This window comes from Ambystoma mexicanum, chromosome 5q, assembly GCF_040938575.1.
Source record: "Ambystoma mexicanum isolate Mex_15411 chromosome 5q, UKY_AmexF1_1, whole genome shotgun sequence".
Classification (NCBI taxonomy): Eukaryota; Metazoa; Chordata; class Amphibia; order Caudata; family Ambystomatidae; genus Ambystoma; species Ambystoma mexicanum.
In genome coordinates this window covers 657,012,883-657,033,281 of record NC_090933.1, presented here as the reverse complement: position 1 = coordinate 657,033,281, position 20,399 = coordinate 657,012,883, and positions in this window count along the sequence as shown.

Here is a 20,399-nt window from a genome sequence, read left to right as displayed (position 1 = left end):
GACTTACTGACTGCAATTTCTATGACGAGGGAGGAAAAGGGGCAACCTAAAACCTCCAGGAACAAACCATCCAGCACTCCTGTGCTGCCAACAAGGACATCCCTGAGAGGACTGTCCAAAGTCACACCTGTGACTCCGCCACCAGCTGAGGCTAAGTGTGTGAAACAACCTTGTGTGGAGGAATCAGAGCTGGAAGAGGACCTTGCTCCTGTTGGAGATCTGGATCCTGCAGACCATCCTGAGCTGCAGTCTTTACTGGCAGAAGGTGGACCCTGTAGGGCAGACTTCAGCAGAGGTCAAAGAGAGTGTCCTACTCTTGAAGGTCTTTGCCAACAGGCAGCTTCCCAGCTGGAAGGGCAAGAAGCAGGGAAGCATAGGTTGTACTGGGAAGATGGCCTCTTCTAAAGTGAACAAACTGAGTCTATCCCAGGAGACTACAGAAGACTTGTAGTGCCTCTTGAAAGCAGACTCCAGTTCCTACAGTTAGCCCATGCGATACCTTTGGCTGGTCACTTCAGTTTCAAGAAGACCAAGAAAGGCCCTCTTTGTACTTTTACTGGCCCTAGTTAGGGGCTGATGTAGATAAGTACTGTAGGAGCTGTCACACTTGCCAAACCTCTGGCAAGAGTGGAGCCAAAAATGTGGCACCCTTGGTGCCTCTCCCAGTGGTGGTATTCCCTTTTGGGAAAGTAGGTATTGACATTGTTGGTCCCTTAGACCCTCCTACATCTTCAGGAAACTGAATTATCCTGGTTGTAGTAGGTCATGCTACTAGTTATCCTGAAGCAATACCTATGAGAACTGTTACAGCTCAGGCTGTTGCTAAATACAGGGTATTTTTACCAGGGTAGGTTTTCCTAAGGTGTTATGTTACGCTCACCTGGTATCCACGGGGACGCCACCCAGCTGTAGGGACTCTGGTACCCTTCTCAGCCGCTCCCAGATATAATCAGCTGAGAAGTTCTGCCTGGAAAACAGGTGGGCAATGTTCAAGGCGGGGAAACTGGGGTAAGAGCCTCCCAACACCCTGTATGTCCGCAAGCCCCTCCCCGGACCTTTCCGCACCATGTTATGGGTTTTGGAGTGCTCTCCGTCGTACCTTCTTGGCAGGGGCGTGTTGTCCTTTGTGGGCGAGTGCGATCTAGTTACTTCACTGATGCAGGCCCTTTAGAGTCTTTCAGGTAGGTCTTATTACTTTTATACTGTATGCCTTTCTTGGATTTAAATAATGTCTTTTCTCTCTCCTTAGGTGCGTGGAAGTTCGCTGTGGAAGGTTGGCTGAATTGGGACTCGCCGGCAGGTGATGGTGCTTCGAGAGCGCCTTGATGCGGTAAGTAGGTTCTATGAGCAGCGCTATGATGCTTGCCTTTGCTAACCTGTTGTCTTCTGTTCCCGTAGGTTGCGGTGCTCACCCAGAGCAAGATGTCCCAAGGCGATGCTGGTCGATGGGCGACTGGTGAGGTAAGCTGCCGGCACAATTGTAAAATGTCTACTGTCCTGTTTCTCTCCTTTTTGCAGATCCGACGGTCCGGGAGGCTCACTGTTCCTTGGATGCTGTTTGCAGGAGCAGAGGGCAGCTAGCGGTGGAATCACAGGTAAGCTGCTGCTATTGACAATGTCCTTTGTTTTTCAGATGCTGTTCTTCTGAGGTTTGCAGATGCAGCTGAACACGATGAGCGTCACGTTGCAGGATTGCAAAGTGAAGCGAAGCGTGCTATCCAAGTAGGGTGTGGTTTAAATAGCATCAAGAAAGTAGTCCAGGTAAAATAGTCCCTAGGCTACCATACCCAAAACACTATACCGCATAGCTTGGTTCCAAGGAGCCAAGCTATGTGGATGCCTCCATGTTGACTGGCACTGAAATAAAGTAGTTCCCAAGCACAAGTCTTCATTAAGTATGAGCCTGGCGCCAAAGGCGCCAGGACTGGCCCCAAGAGGGCCTAGGCAAAGGATGCCTAAGCTTGTTGGGGGCCCGAGCCTAGACCCCTCCCGGCCCATGGACCTGCCGGGGGGATTTCAGGAAGTGAATCGTGACAGCACTTCCCCCCAAGACTCCTCTCAAGGTGTTCCTTCTGTCGGGCCTGGTTTATTTGGAAAGTTGTGATGGTATGTTCTGATCAGACAAGGTGCATGAATGTTTTCACAGGGTTCCCAGGATCTGTCTTGGGGTCCAAATCCTTTCCAATCAACTAGGTAGTATAGCCTTCCCCTCGAATACTTGGAATCCAAGATGCTTCTGACTTCGAATTCTGGTTCTCCGTCAATAAGTATGGGTTTTGTTGGTGTCCTAATCCGTGTACCGGGCTGCATTGGTTTTAATAGGGACACATGAAATACTGGGTGAATCTGTAGGTTAGGTAGTAAGTCTAGTTTGACAGCCGCTGGATTGATAATTGCCTTGATGGTGTAAGGTCCTAAGTACCTGCGTTGAAAAGTCTGGGTTCCCTTGATGGGTACAAACTTGGCAGCCAGCCAAACCTTGTCTTTTTCCAGTGTTGGTTGGCAAATTGCTTTTGTTTTTCTTTGGCAAAAATAAGATGTTCCTAGGCCTTTTTGAAAGCCTGAGTGATGTTGTTGTGAAGAGTTTCTACTGCTGGCATTTCCAAACTTGTTGGGACATCTAGTTCTGAGGTACGTGGGTCTCTACCATAAAGGGTATAAAAGGGTGTTTGTCAGGTACTGGAGTGCAAGGAGTTATATGCGTACTCGGCTATCCATAACAAATCTTTCCAGTCTCTTAGTTCATGGTTTAACATGCACCGTAGGTATTGTTGGAGGGTCTGGTTAGTCCTCTTGGTCTGACCGTCCATTTGGGGGTGATGGCTAGTGAATAGCCAGACGTCAATTTGTGCCATTGCACAACATTTTTTCCAGAAGTTGGAGATGAACTGGCTACCTCGATCGGAGATCAGGACTGATGGGAAGCCATGTAGTTTTACAAAACCATCCAGGAATACTTTGGATAGAGTGGGTAAGTCAGGGAGGCCTTTGAGCGGAATAATGTGCGCCATCTTTGAGAACAAGTCCACAACTACCAGGATGGTGTTAAACCCTTGACTGGGTGGTAGGTCAGTGATGAAGTCAAGTGAAAGAGTGTGCCAGGGATTGGGAGTAATGTCCAAAGGTTGCAGAAGACCGGATGGTTTTTCTTTTTTTTACTTGTTTTGCGCACAGACTCCGCAGGACTGAACATATCGGATGACATCTTTACGCCAGGCAGGCCACCAAAAGTTCTGTTTTACCTTGGCTAGAGTCTTGGTGATTCCAAGGTGCCCTTCGATCAGGGAATCATGATAACCTGAAATAATTTGTTGTTGTAAGTCTTTGGTGGGTACATACAACTGATCCTTAAAAAAGGGTAAGTGATCTTTAATGGAATATTGTTCTCCTTGCACTTGCCATGCGAGGAAGGCATCTGGGTTCATGGTTTGTTGAATCTTATCTCTCAGTTCAACTTGGGTTAAGGCCGTAGTGAGGCCCAAGAGCTTGTCTTCCGGTATGATGGGGACTGGATCTGGGGGCGTATATACCAAGTCACCAGTGCCTGTACGAGAGAGTGCGTCAGCTTTTCCATTCTTGACCCCTGGTCGAAAAGTGATGACATAGTCGTATTCGGCAAAGAAAAGGGCCCACCGCAATTGGCGTGAAGACTGGGCTTTAGCTGTCTTAAGGTATTGCAGGTTTCGGTGGTCCGTGATAACTGTAATGGTGTGTCTGGCCCCCAGAAGGTAGTGCCGCCAGGCCTTAAAAGCGGATTTGATTGCCAAGAGTTCTTTGTCCGTAATGGCATAATTCATCTCCAGGGGAGAGAATTTCTTCAACCAATAGGCCACTGGATGTAGCTGGCCTGTTACTGGGTCTCTTTGTTACAGGACAGCTCCCATTGCTATGCTGGAAGCGTCTGTTTCCACGATATAAGGAAGATCTGGGCGAGGATGTCGCAGGATTGGCGTGGAGGTGAACCTTTTCTTGAGTTCCTGAAAAGCTTTCTCTGCTTCTTCGGTCCAGGCAAATTTTTTGTTATTTTTTCTTAGCAATATGGTGATCGGGTGTACGACCTGTGAGAAGTCTGGTATGAACCGGCGATAGAAGTTCGCAAAGCCCAACATGCTCTGTACCCCTTTTACTGACGTTTGTGATGGTCATTTCAAAACGGCGTCCACTTTATGCAGGTCCATTCTGATGCCTCCTGGAGTAAGAATAAAACCCAGTAACTCAACTTCAGTGACGTGAAAAACACACTTCTCCAGCTTTGCATATAAACGATGTTCCCAGAGCTTGGAGAGGACTGAACGGACGTGCTTGATATGATCCTGTTTTGAAGTTGAGTACACTAAGATATCATCTATGTACACTAGGGCGCAGACATCAATTAACTCTCTCAAAACGTCATTCATGAAATACTGAAACGCTGCAGGAGCGTTGCATAACCCAAAGGGCAAGACTTGATATTCGAACAAACCATATTTGGTGCGGAAAGCAATTTTCCATTCGTCTCCGCTTCTGACCCGTACCAGGTGATATGCTCCTCGAAGGTCCAGTTTGGTGTAAATTTGAGCATCTTTGACCTGGTCCAGCAGTTCTGGGATGAGCGGCAAGGGGTAACGGTTCTTTACAGTGATCTGGTTTAATGCGCGGTAGTCAATACAGGTTCTTAAGTCCCCTTCTTTTTTTGAAACGAAGAACAAAGGACTAGCTGCAGGGGACTTGGATGGGCGGATGAATCCATTTGCGAGGTACTGGTCTAAATAAGCCTTCAGATGAATGTTTTCGGGTTCCGTAAGAGCATAGATTCTGCCGAAAGGAACCTGAGCACCGGGAACAAGGTCGATCTGGCAGTCATAGGGCCTGTGCGGCGGCAGCGTGTTTGCTTGGTCCTTCTGGAATACATCCTGGAAATCGTGGTATTCCTCAGGCAAGGTGCTAGTTACTCCCAAAGTTGCCACTTCAGGTGTCGTAGAGATACTGAAAGCAGGTTTCTGTTCTTGGTAATAACAGGCTGGAGAGCAGTCGCTGGGAAAGGTTAATTTTCTTGCCTGCCAGTCAATCAAAGGGTTGTGAGCAACTAACCATGGCATCCCTAGTATGAGCCGGAATTGAGGTGCCTTGATGAGATCGAACGAAATAAGTTCCCGATGTCCGTCCTGGCAAAGCAATGTTATCTCAGCTGTGCGCTGGGTTACGGGTCCGGAAGCGATTTCTGTCCCATCCACTGTGGTTACCTTGTCTGTAGACGGCTTGGAACACAGGGGAAGCCCCATCTCTGCAGCCAGGTCCTGATCTATATAATTCCCAACTGCTCCGCTGTCGATGTATGCTTCAATGGCATGCATTCTTGACGACTGTTGGTTATTAATTAAGATCACCGGAATTGCAAAGTGTTAGGTCGGTGGCTCTTTTCCCTCACTCGCCAAACTGACCTCTACGTTTGCCGAGCCGGGTAGTTTCCCGACTGACACTCCTTCTCTTCATCTTTTTCCGTGGCTCCAATGACCTTCCTCGGAGGTTTCACTGGGCAGTCCTTCAGGAAATGCCCTGACTTTCTGCAGAACAGACATAGTTGTTGTTGTCTCCTTTTATCTCACTCTTGTTTTGTTAGTGGGGGTCGTACCCCTCCGATTTGCATGGGCTCCACAGTATTTTCTTGCACTCAAGTTACATTGTCTCTAGGTTGAACGTACACTGGCCGAGGGTCCATTTTAGAACGGTCTGCTTTTCGGTCTTGCAACCGGTGGTCCAGTTGCACAACCAAGTCTATGAATTCAGAACAATCTCTGGGAGGATTAACCACTTGAGCTAGAACGTCTTTTAATTCGCCTCGTAAGCCCCGATGAAACAACGTGGTTCTTTTATTTCCAGGCCACCTAGCTTCAGCAACCAATCGGTTGAAAGTAGCGATGTACGTTAACAAATCCTGATTCCCCTGTCGGAGGGAAAGGAGTTCATTGTCCACAGCTTGTTCTCGGGTATGGTGAGCAAAGAGTTTTTCCAATTCCCTCTGAAAGTCCCCAAAGTTATGTAATAAAGGATCATCATGGGACACCAATGGTACCGACCAATCTGTGGCGCTGCCACTTAGGTATGATAAAACAAAGGCTACCCGGGCTTGGTCATTTTGGAATGCTCCCGGCCTTCAAAGAAAATGAAGGCAACACTGATTCATGAAAGCCGCGTATTTTTCGTGGATCACCAGAAAACCTCTCCGGTGGTGCCAAAGGAACTGTACCTGGTAACACAACTTGTACCGGAGTAGAGACAGTGGATGACATGCTAGGATTTTGCATCGGTGGGTTGTTCCCAGGTAGAGGTGTCTGACCCGCTTGTGATTGCAAGACTTGCCTGCTGATATCTTCGGTACGCCCTTTAGTCACCAATAAGTCTCTCCGGAGAGCGTTAGTCTCCTGTCTGGCAGAGTGAACCTCAGCACGAAGTTCTCCCAACAATTGGGCCAATTGGTCTAATTCTGATGTTTCCATGGCACCGAGGTGGATTGGTTTGGCAGGCTTTGCGTTCTGTTCTGTTACGTTCACCTAGTATCCACGGGGACGCCACCCAGCTTTGGGGACTCTGGTACCCTTCTCAGCCGCTCCCAGGTATAATCAGTGGAGAGGTTCTGCCTGGAAAACAGGTGGGCAATGTTCAAGACTGGGCAACTGGGGTAAGAGCCTCCCAACACCCCGTATGCCCGCAGCCCCTCCCTGGACCTTTCCTCACCTTGTTATGGGTTTTGGCGTACTCTCGTCCTGCCTTCTTGGCAGGGGCGCGTTGTCCTTTGTGGGCGAGTGCAATCTAGTTACTTCACTGATGCAGGCCCTTTAGAGTCTTTCAGGTAGGTTTTATTACTGTTATACTGTATGCCTTTCTTGGATTTAAATAATGTCTTTTCTCTCTCCTTAGGTGCGCGGAAGTTCGCTGTGGTACGTTGGCTGAATTGGGACTCGCCGGCAGGTGATGGTGCTTCGAGAGCGCCTTGATGTGGTAAGTAGGTGCTATGCGCAGCGCTATGATGCCTTGCCTTTGCTAACCTGTTGTCTTTTTTCCCGTAGGTTGCAGTGCTCACCCGGAGCAAGAAGTCCCAAGGCGATGCTGGTCGATGGGCGACTCGTGAGGTAAGCTGCCGGCACAATTGTAAAATGTCTAATGTCCTGTTTCTCTCCTTTTTGCAGATCCGACGGCCCGGGAAGCTCGCTGTTCCTTGGATGCTGTTTGCAGGAGCGGATGGCAGCTAGGAGTGGAATCACAGGTAAGCTGCTGCTATTAGCGATGTCCTTTGTTTTACAGATGCTGTTCTTCCGAGGTTCGCAGATGCAGCTGAACACGATGAGCGTCACATTGCAGGATTGCAAAGTAAAGCGAAGCGTGCTATCCAAGTCGGGTGTGGTTTAAATAGCATCAAAAAGTAGTCCAGGTAAAATAGTCCCTAGGCTACCACACCCAAGACACTATACCGCATAGCTTGGTTCCAAGGAGCCAAGCTATGTGGATGCCTCCATGTTGACTGGCACTGAAATAAAGTAGTTCCCAAGCACAAGTCCTCATTAAGTATGAGCCTGGCGCCAAAGGCGCCAGGACTGGCTCCAAGAGGGCCTAGGCAAAGGATGCCTAAGCTTGTTGGGGGCCCAAGCCGAGACCCCTCCTGGCCCATGGACCTGCCGGGGGGGGTTTCAGGAAGTGGATCGTGACAGGTTATCTTTGACAGGGGATCCAATGTTAAGTCCCACAACATGCAGGCCATGTGAAAAAACTGAGGAGAAACTTACAAGTTCTCACCTGCCTACCCTCCTCAGTCAAATGGATTGGTAGAGAGGTTTAACCATACAATGAAGAGCATGATAGGTGCTTTTTAGGAACCCCTTAGAAGAAAGTGAGACCTTCTACTGCCATGCCTTCTCTTTGCATATAGAGAAGTCCCTCAGGAGGGAGTAGGATTTCGTCCCTTTGAACTTTTCTATTGCCAGCCAGTTAGAGGCCTCTTGGCCCTGATTAAGAAGGGGTTGGAGAGTGCTCCTTCCCCCAAGCCAGTGAGAGTCACTGACTATGTGATAGGTCTCCGGAGGAGAATGTGTCATGATCCACCGTCCATGGAAGTTATTGGGCCTCATTACGACCCAGGCGGTAAGTTACCGCCTGGGTCGTACCTTTACCACCATGGCGTAAACTACTTTTACGCCATGGTGGTTGGCGGACTTACCGCCCCATTCCGAGGTTGGCGGGGCGGTAAGTCCCCAATCCCCATTTACCCTTCCCCATTCCCATTTTTGCCCCATAGGGCATAATGGGAGTGGGGAAGGCGTTAATTACGCCACCGTAAATTACGGTGGCGTAATTAACATCAAGGTCCCTTAGCGCCATGGATTTTAACACCTGGGTGTTAAAACCTCCATGGCGCTAAGGGACCTCGGAATCAGGCGGTAAGGGTCGGCGCTGTTTACGCCGCCGTAAACCCCTTACCGCCTGAGTCGTAATGAGGCCCATTGAATCAATGGAGGAACAGCTCAGCCGTTTCACTCTAAGTGAAAGCGTATGCAGCATTCTAGTGTTTTTTTAACCTTGGTTATGACGTGTATATGTAAGCGTCGGAAGGATCACTCGATGCGTTAAAACCCTGAGTTTCTATGGGTCTACACGCTCTGCGAGTATTACGTTCCTTTACTTCTGCTGTGTCCACATCCTTAACTCCTTTGTTTCCCTTCCTATTTCTCTTCCCTTTGCCTTTCTATCCACTACACGCAGACCTTTCTGTAATCTGCGTTCCACCCAGAGCGCTCTCAGTTTTTTCTTTGTTCTGGTATCCGAGTCAGTGCTGCGTTCATAGTCGGTCTCCTTACATCTGACTCACCGGGCTAGTCGGAAGCGCGTTCCTTCCTGAGCACTTTGGGTAAACATTGTCTCATTTTACCGTGTCTGTTCCTGCCAACCTGCCAGTGCTCTGAACACTCGAAGCTCGTGTCCATTAGCCTTCCTCATGGGCCATCTCAGCTGGACTCTTGGAAGATCTTGGTCTGCAAGGTCTTTTGTACCAGACCTCCAGCCTTCCCAGTGCATGTTGGGAGTTGTAGTTTTCTTAGCTACCTGCACGAAGATTACGGAGTAACAACTGTTCTTCCACCAGTTTACTTTGGAGCCCAGGACTCCATCACCATCCGGACATTCCTTCTCATTCAGGGTTTTTCAGCAAAGCTTTTCCCTGATTGTGGGGTGGGCTCACTGGAGGTCCCGCTGCTGGGCAAATTGCTAGAAGGCAAGGTGGCCTCCAGAAGAGCCCGTCCCAAGATCCACAAAAAAAAAGCCAGACAGTGCTTGGAGAGAGAGGAGAGAAATATCTACCGAAGGATCATCCGACGATGTGACTACAGGTGAGGAGGAGGCGGGTGACAAGGGCATTGAACCAGTTTGTTCACCAACAGATTGTGAAAGAATGTCACACATGATGGCAGAAGCATCAGATAACTTGAAAGCAGGTCAGGCTCTGGTGAAGCATTGGCATGACCAGAAGGCCAACATGGTTGAGATTTCTCAGGACCATCTAGTTCTAGTTATGGTACCTACAATGCAGAGGGCCTTACAGGACAAATGGATAAGACCCTTCAAGGTTGTGGGTAAACTTGGAGAGGTCAACTATCTGGTGGACTTAGGCAATCCTAAGCAGGCTCCCAGAGTCTTTCACATGGACCATCTAAAAGCTTATGTTTCAAGACCAGAAGTGGGAGCTTTGCTTCTAGCTTCAGCTCAAGAGGAGGAGGAGGGTACCTCTACCTGACCTACTCAGAGGCCAGCCTTTAAATGAGAACATAGAAGGAGTTAATCTCTCTTCTAATTTGACACCTGAACAACAGGAGGAGTGCAAGTTTCTGTTAAATCAGTTTGCCTCCCTGTTTTCACTATCACCAGGCTTGACCCCTTGGGGCCAGCATGATATTCAAACTGGTGACTGTTTACCTGTCAAAAACAAAGGTTACAGGATGTCAGATCATGTCAGATCCCACATAAAGGAGGAGGTCAACAAGATGCTTGATCTTAGGGTAATAGAGCCCTCTAACAGTCGATGGTCTAGTCCATTTGTTCTATTACCAAAGGCAGGATCCAAGGAGTTGATATTCTGTGTGGACTATAGAGCTCTTAATGCAGTCATCAAGACTGATGCCCACCCTTTACCTAGGACAAATGAACTGGTGGATAAACTTGGTTCAGCCAAGTACCTCAGTACATTTGATCTTACTTCAGGCTATTGGCAAACAGCACTTACAGACCATGCCAAGGAGAAAACTGCATTCCAACTCCAGCAGGCCTCTATCAGTTTAAGGTAATGCCCTTGGGACTAAGGAATGCACCTGCTACATTCCAAAGGATGGTTAATCAAGTTCTAAATGGGATGGAGGACTTCTGCATGGCATACTTGGATGACATTGCAGTGTCCAGCCCTACTTGAAAGGAACATATTGACCACTTAGGATATGTGTTGTAGGCTCTTGAGCAGGCCCATCTGACCATAAAGGCTAGTAAATGTCAAATTGGTCATGGTAAAGTGGTCTACCTTAGACATGAGGTAGGAGGAGGTGAAATCAGGCCATTGTCTAGCAAAGTAAAAGCTGTACAAAACTGGGCCACCCCTAGTACTCAAACCCAAGTGAAAGCCTTCCTAGGCCTCACTGGGTACTATAGGAACTTCATTGAGAACTATGGGAACATAGCTTCTCACTTGAATGTGATCTCCTTTCCCAAATTCCCTAAAGAAGTTCAGGTGGAATGAGGAGTGCACTCAAGCATTTGAAGGCATAAAGAAAGCCCTTTGTCAAGCTCCAGTCCTAAGAGCTCATGACTATAACCAAACCTTCATTGTGCAGATAGATGCTTCAATTACAGGTATAGGTGCATTCCTTAGTCAACTGGATGAGAAAGGTAGGGAGCACCCCATTTGCCTCATCAGCAGGAAGCTGAAGGAACCAGAAACAAGGTGAGCAACCATAGCGCGTGAATGCTTTGCTATTGTGTGGTCACTGAAGAAGTTTAGGCTATACTTGTATGGATCTACCTTTGTGATTTAGACTGACCACCAACCCTTGAGATGGTTGATACAAATGAAAGGGGAAAACCCAAAACTACTGAGATGGTCAATCAGCCTGCAAGGGTTTGATTTTACCATTGAACGCAGGTCAGGGAGCCACCACCAAAATGCTGATGGTCTCTCTAGGATGTTTGACCGACTGGAGTAAGGAGATTCATCCAGGAGTGGATTAAATCCTCCTGTCCCTTAGTTTGGGGGGGACGGGTGTTAGGGAGAATTCTCAATATGTGCTAATTTCCCTTACCTTTTGAGGAGACCCCCAGCAACTTTGCTGGATTTCTAGGATTTCATTTTTTTACCTGGAAAGAGTGTGAACCTTTTTTCCCACTCTTTCATGTATTTTGATGTGTTTTTTATTTTCGTTTTCTTTGGTTGTGGAGTTTTAAAACAACTACATAGGCATCATATCTTTCTGTGTGTCACACAGCACCTTCAGTGCAGTGGCTCTGGGGTGTCTTTCAGACCCCCCAAGGTTTAAATACCTTCTCTGGGACAGACTACCATCTCCCAGAGCATGTAAAGTTAAATTGACTTTACTAGTCTCTTTAAATTTACTGACCCAGCACACACTATCTTCCTATAGAGTGCTGGAGGGGTTGCTTAGCTTCACCTGAGTCAAATCACTCATGCTACAGTAAAATGTTACCCATTCCTACTTTAAATGGCTGGTGCAGTGTTTTTGATCAAAATACCATGATTTTTCCCGACCGCTAACAACGGTAGCTAAAAATCGGGTCAGCCATGTTTTTCAATATGGCGCCCAAGACCTATCTGTAAAAACAGACTCCGGTTATCTTTTTTTGCCATTTCTTTTAGGAAAGGTCCTTCTTGTGTTTGTCTCCGTCCGCCATACCAGGTTTGGTCCCTTTGTTTGTTGGCCTTTGGCGGGCTTCAGTGCTGAAGCCCTCCTCTGGCGCCTGAGTGTCTGGGGTGGACAGGATGTGAGGGAGGTGCCCAAAACTCCCTGTGCTTAGTCTTCCAGGAGCCCTGAATGCACTCTGGCATCATTGGCCAGCTTGCTGTCCTTCAAGGCCAGCCACCCTGCTGTTTGTGACAGCCAGGCTGGAATGAATGGGGGAAAACTGTTTAAAAGCAGGTCTCTGGGACTTGGAAAGCAGAGTCGACCACTGGAACGAAACAACAGAAGAGGAGAGGAAAGAAGAGGACTGCTGCAGGACCTGGATGACCGGTGAAGCCCTGCTGCAGGTCCGTATTGCCTGAAACTCCGACAACAGAGAAGCCCTTCAAGGTTAACTTCTTCCCTTGAGTTTGTTGGGAACAACCAACTCGCAAGCCACCTGGACACCGTCCTATTCTGGTCGAATTTTAATAAGAGTGCTGTTGAAAATCGGATAGCCAGAGGGAAGGAAACCAGCTGGTGGACTTTAAGGCACTCACAACTTAAACCGACGTCTTGCTACAGGTTTTGGCCTCTGTTAGGGAGAATTCTCATAAATGGCTAATTTCCCTTACCTAATGAGTCCCTCAGCAGCTTTGCTGGATTTCTAGGATTTATTTTTTCACCTGGTAAGAGTGTGAGCCTTTTTTCACACTCTTACATGTGGTTTGCTGTGTGTGTTTTTAACATTTATGTGATCTTGGGCTCTGGAGCCTCACCTACTCCATGAGAGCCATTTGTGTGTGTGTTACATAGCCCCTTCAGTGCAGTAACAAAGGGTTGTCTTTTAGATTTCCCTCTGACTCAGTTTTTCTGGGACTGACTACTGTCTCCCAGAAACATGTAAAGTTACCATTAACTTTGTGCAGTCTCTTTAAACTAAAGACCCAGTACACCCCATCTTACATGGAGTATTGGAAAGGGTTCATTCCTATCCCTTTTTGTCTGTGTCTCTTGGAGCACTGTTCCGCTCCCTTTACATTAAGACTTGGCTGGTGGCAGTGATAGCTACCTTAAATTTTCCACCGCGGTTATATTATATAAGCATGGTATTGTTTTAGGCTGTTATATTAGCCTCAAACCCACCCCGCTGTGTGATTGACAGCCAGGCTCTATGAATGGGGGAAAACTGCATGAAAAGCAGGTTTCTGGGACTGGAAAGGCAGAGTTGCCACTGGAATACAAGAACCAACGAGAATATGACTGAAGAGGACCCCTTCAATGACTGAACCACCCTGTGAAGCCCTGCCGCAGGTCTGAATCATCAGAATCTGCCAACACAGAAGAGCCTCCAGGAAACTTCTTCCCTTGAGCTGGTGGGACCAACCAGTTCACCCAAACTGCAAGCCAGGACCCCTCCTCTGGTCGAATTCACTGTACAGAGCTACAATGGGCCGGATAGCCAGGAAGGTCAGATCATGCTTAGGTTTTAAGGAGCGCACCTTTTATTTGTTGCTTTGCTCTGCTGCTGGTTTCTTCCCTGGGTAGTGCAGGACCCTCCAGTCTTCCTACTTTGTGTCAGTGTGACTGTCGTTTCAGGAATCCAGAGCATGCAGGAACTACCAGAACGTCCGCCTCAGCTACAGCTTCCTCTCCGTTTTAAGGTACTGTGCAAACCCGGTTGCTCGTTTCATTAAGCGCGGGGAAAGTGTTTGAAATCCTTCTCCAATCCGAGGGCTTGTCCTTCTCTTCTTTTTAAACAAACTTTTCTACCAACCAACCTCGTCCGAAATCCATGGCACGAACTTTCCCGCAAACTACCCTGAACCGTGTGATCTTGAGCAAAAGACTTTTGTCCTATTGAGTTTGGTCCTAAGCCTTTTCTACCTGATTCTATCACTGTAGTTCCTCTTGTTCTATTGCCCTGAGTACTTACCTGTTGGTGTGGTTCAATTTCTATTTAACTTTGACTTTCTCTCCCATTTAAATTCCTGAGGTGCCATTTTGCTTGCACTTCATTTTGTGAGCTTAACTTGTCTGGGATTTAAGGGAAGTGGTGTGGTGTATTGAGAGTGTGATTTTTAAACTGCTTATTATGGTGTAATGTTATACAACTGAAGAGTGAAAAAAATGTATATTCTTTTACTTGAAAACCTTGAGTCAGTGTTTGCCTGAATCATAGTCATTGCTGTCCTTTGTGTAATTATTTGATACTGCTCACTTACTCTTGAGATAAGTCTGACTGCTCCGCTACTACTACCACTTTAACAGTGTAGTACAGGCTTGTACCAAAGGTGAATTTGTACTGTCACTTGTAGTCTTAATTGTGTGTGGTGTTCCCAAAGGGTACTGCATATATTTCTGCCTAACACTGGTGTACGTACAGCGGTGAGGGTCAAAGTATAGTAATTACACTTAGAGTGCTGCTATTACCTTGGATCAACTAACCACAAGGCTAGCATCACTAAAAAGCAATATTAATGTCTGATATGGAAAGCCACAGTCAGGAGACCCTCCTGAGTTACACTGCTGATTGTTTAAGAAACATGTGTAAAGATAGGAAACTCTATGCCAAAGGCAAAAAGACTGAAATTATTGAAAATGTGTTAAATAATAGTCTAGGGAGTGGGTCTGAAATGCCTGACCCCCTAGCAAATGTGGAAAGTATTGAGGATGATAACATGTCTGTTAATGATGAGTTGGAAGAAGTAGATGTGTCTCTTAATGTAGGTCTCTCTGCAGCCTTGCCTGTTCAACAAACTCAACCCTTGTCCACTGGGACCCCACAGGTCCTACATTCAGTCTTGAATGCATTGCTCTAGAGAAAATGAGGCTTGAACTGGAATTCAAATGTTTAAATGCTCAAACTGAACAAAAACACCAAGGACTTAAGCTCAGAGAAATGGAGTTGAATCATGAACTAGAAATGAAAAGATTGTCTCTTGACAATGCTTCTCTCCCAGAGTCGTCTAGGTCTTCCAGTCCTAAGAGACCCCGTATGCCTAATGAAATTGTGGGTGTGTATGAGGTTAAGCTTGGTATTTTGGATTGGTTGGCAATGTTTGAATATAACCATGGGATTCAAGGTCTCTCAGGGAATCAATTGCTTCCCTGGCTCTTCTCTGGGCTACCCACTGTTGCATCTGATGTTGTAATGGAGTTGGGGGAGGAGGATAGGATGGATCATGACTGTGTGAAGCTAGCTTTAATTGATAGATTTGGGAAGACCCCTTCCCAGTACCTTAAGAGGTTTAGGATCCTCAAAAAGCATGATGGTACCTTGGTATGTGAGTGTTTGAAAAACATAGATGGTTGGATTAAGAGTTACAGAGTGAACAATTATGAAGGAATGGGAAATCTTGTTATGTTGCAGTCTATTTTTGATGTCTGCTCTCCTGAGATCAGACAGCACTTGGTTGATTCTAAGGAGAGAGATCCAAAGAGGCTAGCTAAGGCTGCTGACTTGTGGGTTGCCAACAGGGCTACTCATAAGGATTCTGGGGCTTCTCAGAAAAAGGATGAGGGTAAACAGCCAAAGAAAGACAACAAAGAGAATTCTAATAACTCCAATCCAAAATAGGGCCAGAAACAAAAACATAAGGGTAAACTACAAGGGTAACCAAATCAAGCTAGTGCACCATCTGGACCCAAACCAGATGGAAGTCAGAACAAACCCCCATTCATTAAGACATTTGGGAAATGTTATGTTTGTGGGTCAACTGACCATGTGAAAGGGGATCCCAGATGTAAGGGTAAACCTTCATGGGTCCACGCGGTCTCCTTAGCCTTCTCCCCAGAGGAAGAAGTGCCTATTATCATGATGCCTACCCTGGGCATCAGGACCAAGGCCCTCAGCTCCGGGAGCAGGCATACAGACATTTGTTTAAACATCAGCAGCCCCGGCTAGGGGCTGTCTGGGTTCAGTCCTGGTGCCTTAGGCGTCAGGCTCATCATAGAAATCAGTCCTGGCGCCATAGGTGCCAGGCTCATAGACTTTACTTACCTGATGCAGACCATGCTGCAAAAGAGTCCAAGCCTACATGAGGCCTGGATGGGACTATTTTGTTACAGGGACTATTTTTTTACTCGGGCATGGCTCTAGGGAACTTCTTACCTGGAACTACTTTGGAGGCTATTTAAACCACACCAGAACAGCAGCACATGCTTCGCGTTATTCTGCATCCAGCAGCGTGACGCTCACCGTGCCTGCAGCCAGCATCCAGTCTTCTGCAACGCCCGTGTGCCTGCAGCCAGCATCCAGTCTTCTGCCACGCCCGCCTCAAATCCGGAGCTCCTACAAAAAAGAAGAGGAAAAGGACAAGGTTAGAAAACAAACTTATTTCAAATTCCTCACCTAATTCCGGAACCATTTCATCTCCGGACCTGGAAAGTACATCAGTCCTGCACGCGTTGCTTTGCCAGCTCCAGCATGGCGCCATACTCACCAGTTCTCACAGCATCTTTCGATCCGGCACTGTCTCCATCATTTCTTCGCCGTAATCCGGCACCTAGGGGACACAAGAAAAAACAAGGTGAGCCAATGGAATCAACAAATACAACCTCTTACCACCATAGAATTACCTGATTTACCACCGGCGGTATTATTCCATAATTCTCCACATTTTCATATGCCGCATCTGTAAAGAGGGAGAAAAACAACACGTTAACGCATGCAATAGTTACCGGACAGCGTTGGGTAACACAGACTCTTACCTGAACGCCAGCAGCAGCTACGAGACCTTCTTCTCACGAACTCAGTTGCAACTTAAGGAAGGAAGGGGATAAGAGTGAACATCGGGCACATTGAACTCTTTGAACTTGATACTTACCAATTCCGCCAGGGACTTCAGAGTCAATACTTACCGGAACTCTCCCAACGCCTTCAAACCAGTGAAGTAACTGGTATCTACGCGCCCCTGCAAGACACGCAGGATGGAGAGCTCATCTTTTACGAACATAAGGTGAGGTTACTAAGGGGATATCTGAGGTGATTAGTGGGGGAGAGCGAGAACAGTTGGGAGGCCATCACTAAAACCCACAGGTGGTTAATCCCTGTCTCCACTTGCAGGAAAATACTTCTACGGGTCCAGCAGACAAGACTAGGTGGGCCAGTCCAGACATTCATCTCTGCACTACGCATCACGTTGAAGGAGACCGCAGCTGTCCGGGTCATATCGACACCCCTGTGGGGTCCAGGTGAGCGTAACACCTATGGCAAGTGGAAACTTTCACCTATTGGCTGATGAACCCATGAGAGTCTCAGCTAGTGTTTCTTTAGTGTCACTGGGCTTGTGGGAACAACAGAACTTAGATGTCTATAATTCCATCCCAGTTAATACTAAAGAGTATTATAAAGATAGTGTTGTTGTGAATGGTCAGGAAACCCTTGCCATCATAGACACTGTATCCAGCATAAATGTGGTGGATGAATCATTTTTCAAGGTGGAGGATGTTGCTAAGGCACACAAACACCTCACCAAGTTAGCTGGAGGCCCTGTGCAAATGCTTCCCCAGTTACCAGTTCTCATCCAGTGTAATGATATGTCTGTCGAAATACCTGTTAGTGTGCAGAGTGAAGTGCCGTTGGAGAGTCCTGTTGGGTAATGACCTGAAAACTCTTGGAGTTGTGTCAAGCACCCCGAGGCCTCCCAGTAAAAGGAAACAGGAACTCACTAGGTCTGCAAGGGAGAGAACCTTGAGAGGCTCTCCAGAGGAGCTGACAGAGGAAACTATCACTCCCACTCCACAGGAGTTGCTCACTGCCATTTCTAAGAAAACAGAAGCAAAGGGGAAACCCAAAACCTCCAGGAAAAAGTCAGACAGCACCCCTGTGCTACCAACAAGGATATCCCCAAGATTGTCTAAAGTCACACCTGTGACTACTCCACTTGCTGAGGCAGAGTGTGAGGTGCAACCTTGGGTGGTTGAGCCAGCATTTGAAGAATCAGAACTGGAAGAAGACACTGTGCCTCATTACGAGGTTGGAGGTAGCCATGGTGCTAATAGCATTCCGGTCTTACCGGGTCATTCCAACCTTAGAGGACCCAGTAAGTCCCCATTCCGAGAACCATTCCCCATTCCCATTCGATCCCCCATAGGGCTCAATGGGAATGGGGATGGGGCTATTAATGGGCCTGCTAATAGCGGGCCCGTTATTAGCTCCCTGGTCCCTTAGCGGCTCCCACTAAGGGACCTCGGAATATGGAGGTAAGGGATTATCGGCACTGGCCCCCTTACCGGTGCCGGTAATCCCTTACCTCCAACCTCGTAATGAGGCCCACTGTCTTAGTTGGAGATCTTGACCCTGTTGAACATCCTGAGCTGCAGTCTTTACTGGTAGAAGGTGGACCCAACAGGGCAGACTTTAGAAAAGGACAGAGAGAGTGTCCTACTCTTGAAGGTCTTCGACAACAGGCTGCTAATCAACTTGATGGGCAAGAAGTTGGAAAGCACAGGTTACGCTTGCAAGATGGCCTCTTCTACAGTGGACCGACTGAGTCTATCCCTGGAGACTGCAAAAGAATTGTAGTGCGCCTTGCTAACAGACTCCAGTTCCTACAGTTAGCCCATGAGATACCTTTGGCTGGTCACTTGAGTTTCAAGAATACCAAGCAAAGGCTCTCTCTCTACTTCTACTGGCCTAAAATGGGTGCAGAAGTTGACAAATTCTGTAGGAGCTGTCACACTTGCCAAACATCTGGCAAGAGTGGAGCCAAGAATGTGGCACCCCTGGTGCCTCTCCCAGTGGTGGGAGTTCCTTTTGAGAGGGTGGGCATTGACATTGTCGGTCCCCTTGACCCTCCCACATCTTCAGGGAACAGGTTTATCCTGGTTGTAGTAGACCTTGCTACAAGATACCCAGAAGCCATACCTATGAGAACTGTTAGGGCTCAGGCTGTGGCTAAGGCTCTACTTGGTATTTTTACCAGAGTAGGGTTTCCTAAGGAAGTGATATCCGACAGGGGATACAACTTTATGTCCCACTACATGCTACATGCAAGCCATGTGGATAAACTGTGGTGTCACTTACAAGTTCTCTACAGCTTACCGTCCACAGACAAATGGACTGAGAGGTTTCGTCATACTATGAAGAGCATGATAGGTGCTTTGGAAGAACCCCTTAAGAAAAAGTGGGACCTTCTACTGCCATGCCTTCTCTTTGCATATAGGGATGTGCCTCAGGAGGGAGTTGGTTACAGTCCCTTTGAACTTCTCTACGGCCATCCAGTCAGAGTTCCATTGGCCCATTGGCCCAGATCAAGAAGGGGTTGGAGAGTGCTCCTTCCCCCAAGCCAGTCAGAGTGACTGACTACGTGATAGCTCTCCACAGGAGAATGTCACACTTGATGGCAGAAGCAAGTGAAAACTTGAAAGCAGGTCAGGGTCTGATCCAACATTGGCATGACCAGAAGGCCAGAATACAGGAGTGACACGGGATACCAGGAATATCTAAATACTGACCTGGCCTGGATAGAACACAAAATACTTCACATTGAAGGTTAGGGTACTGTTGTGTTTATGTGGTGAGTGCCAGTGCAGTCTACCTATCTACATAATCCCACTGGCTAAGAAGCTCAAAGAACAGCTGTAAAACAACGTGTCTTTCAAAAACCATATACTGGGATGAAGCAAATTAAATTCAACCCAGTCGACACTTAATCGCAATTCAATATTATTTATTAACATGTTTAGAAAAAATCCTTATAAAAAATATACACAATCATCAATGTCAATATCAATAAATTTGTAAACCAATCCACCAAATTCATCTATGGACTGATGCGATATAACATTCCCATCTAAAACCACAACAAACCACACATCAACCATACCACATTCATACTCAAACCATTCATCAAATCACTTAATTATAACAAATATTTCATCACTGTAAAAACGGTCATACTAAAATACAACATTACAATTTTGGTCCATTATTAATATGAACCATACATTTCTCACTGCTGAGTCAGTCTTTAATAATACAATCTATTCTGACTCAAGCTTGTTTCACTTAAGGCTGTTTACAATTAACAGTACATTTCCCAACCCGACATGTTTCTTTCTGTATAAATTTTGGTTAACAGAAATTCTTCAGGGGCACTATGGTCCAGCGTGGTCAGGTGGAATACAGATGGAGAAACGGAGAACATGTAGACTACACCAACAAAGCTCACCTAAATGTAAACATAAAAACACAACATCAATCAGGCTAAATTGCTTGAGTTACTAGATTGATCATTACAACGACCGCACCAAAAAATGAACGGGGTGTAGAGAAGGGTCATAAATACCCCACATCTACCTCTACCACTAGGGAGAACATGAGAACCGGAATACGGAACCATAAAGGAAACACCATATTAATTGGTATATCCAAAATAATACCACCATCACCAACACCACGTGACATATAAGGACTTCCAGAACCAATAAGGTAGCTCCCCCGAATAGAGGTGCAACCGAACATTACCAAGTCGTGTATCATGCACAAAA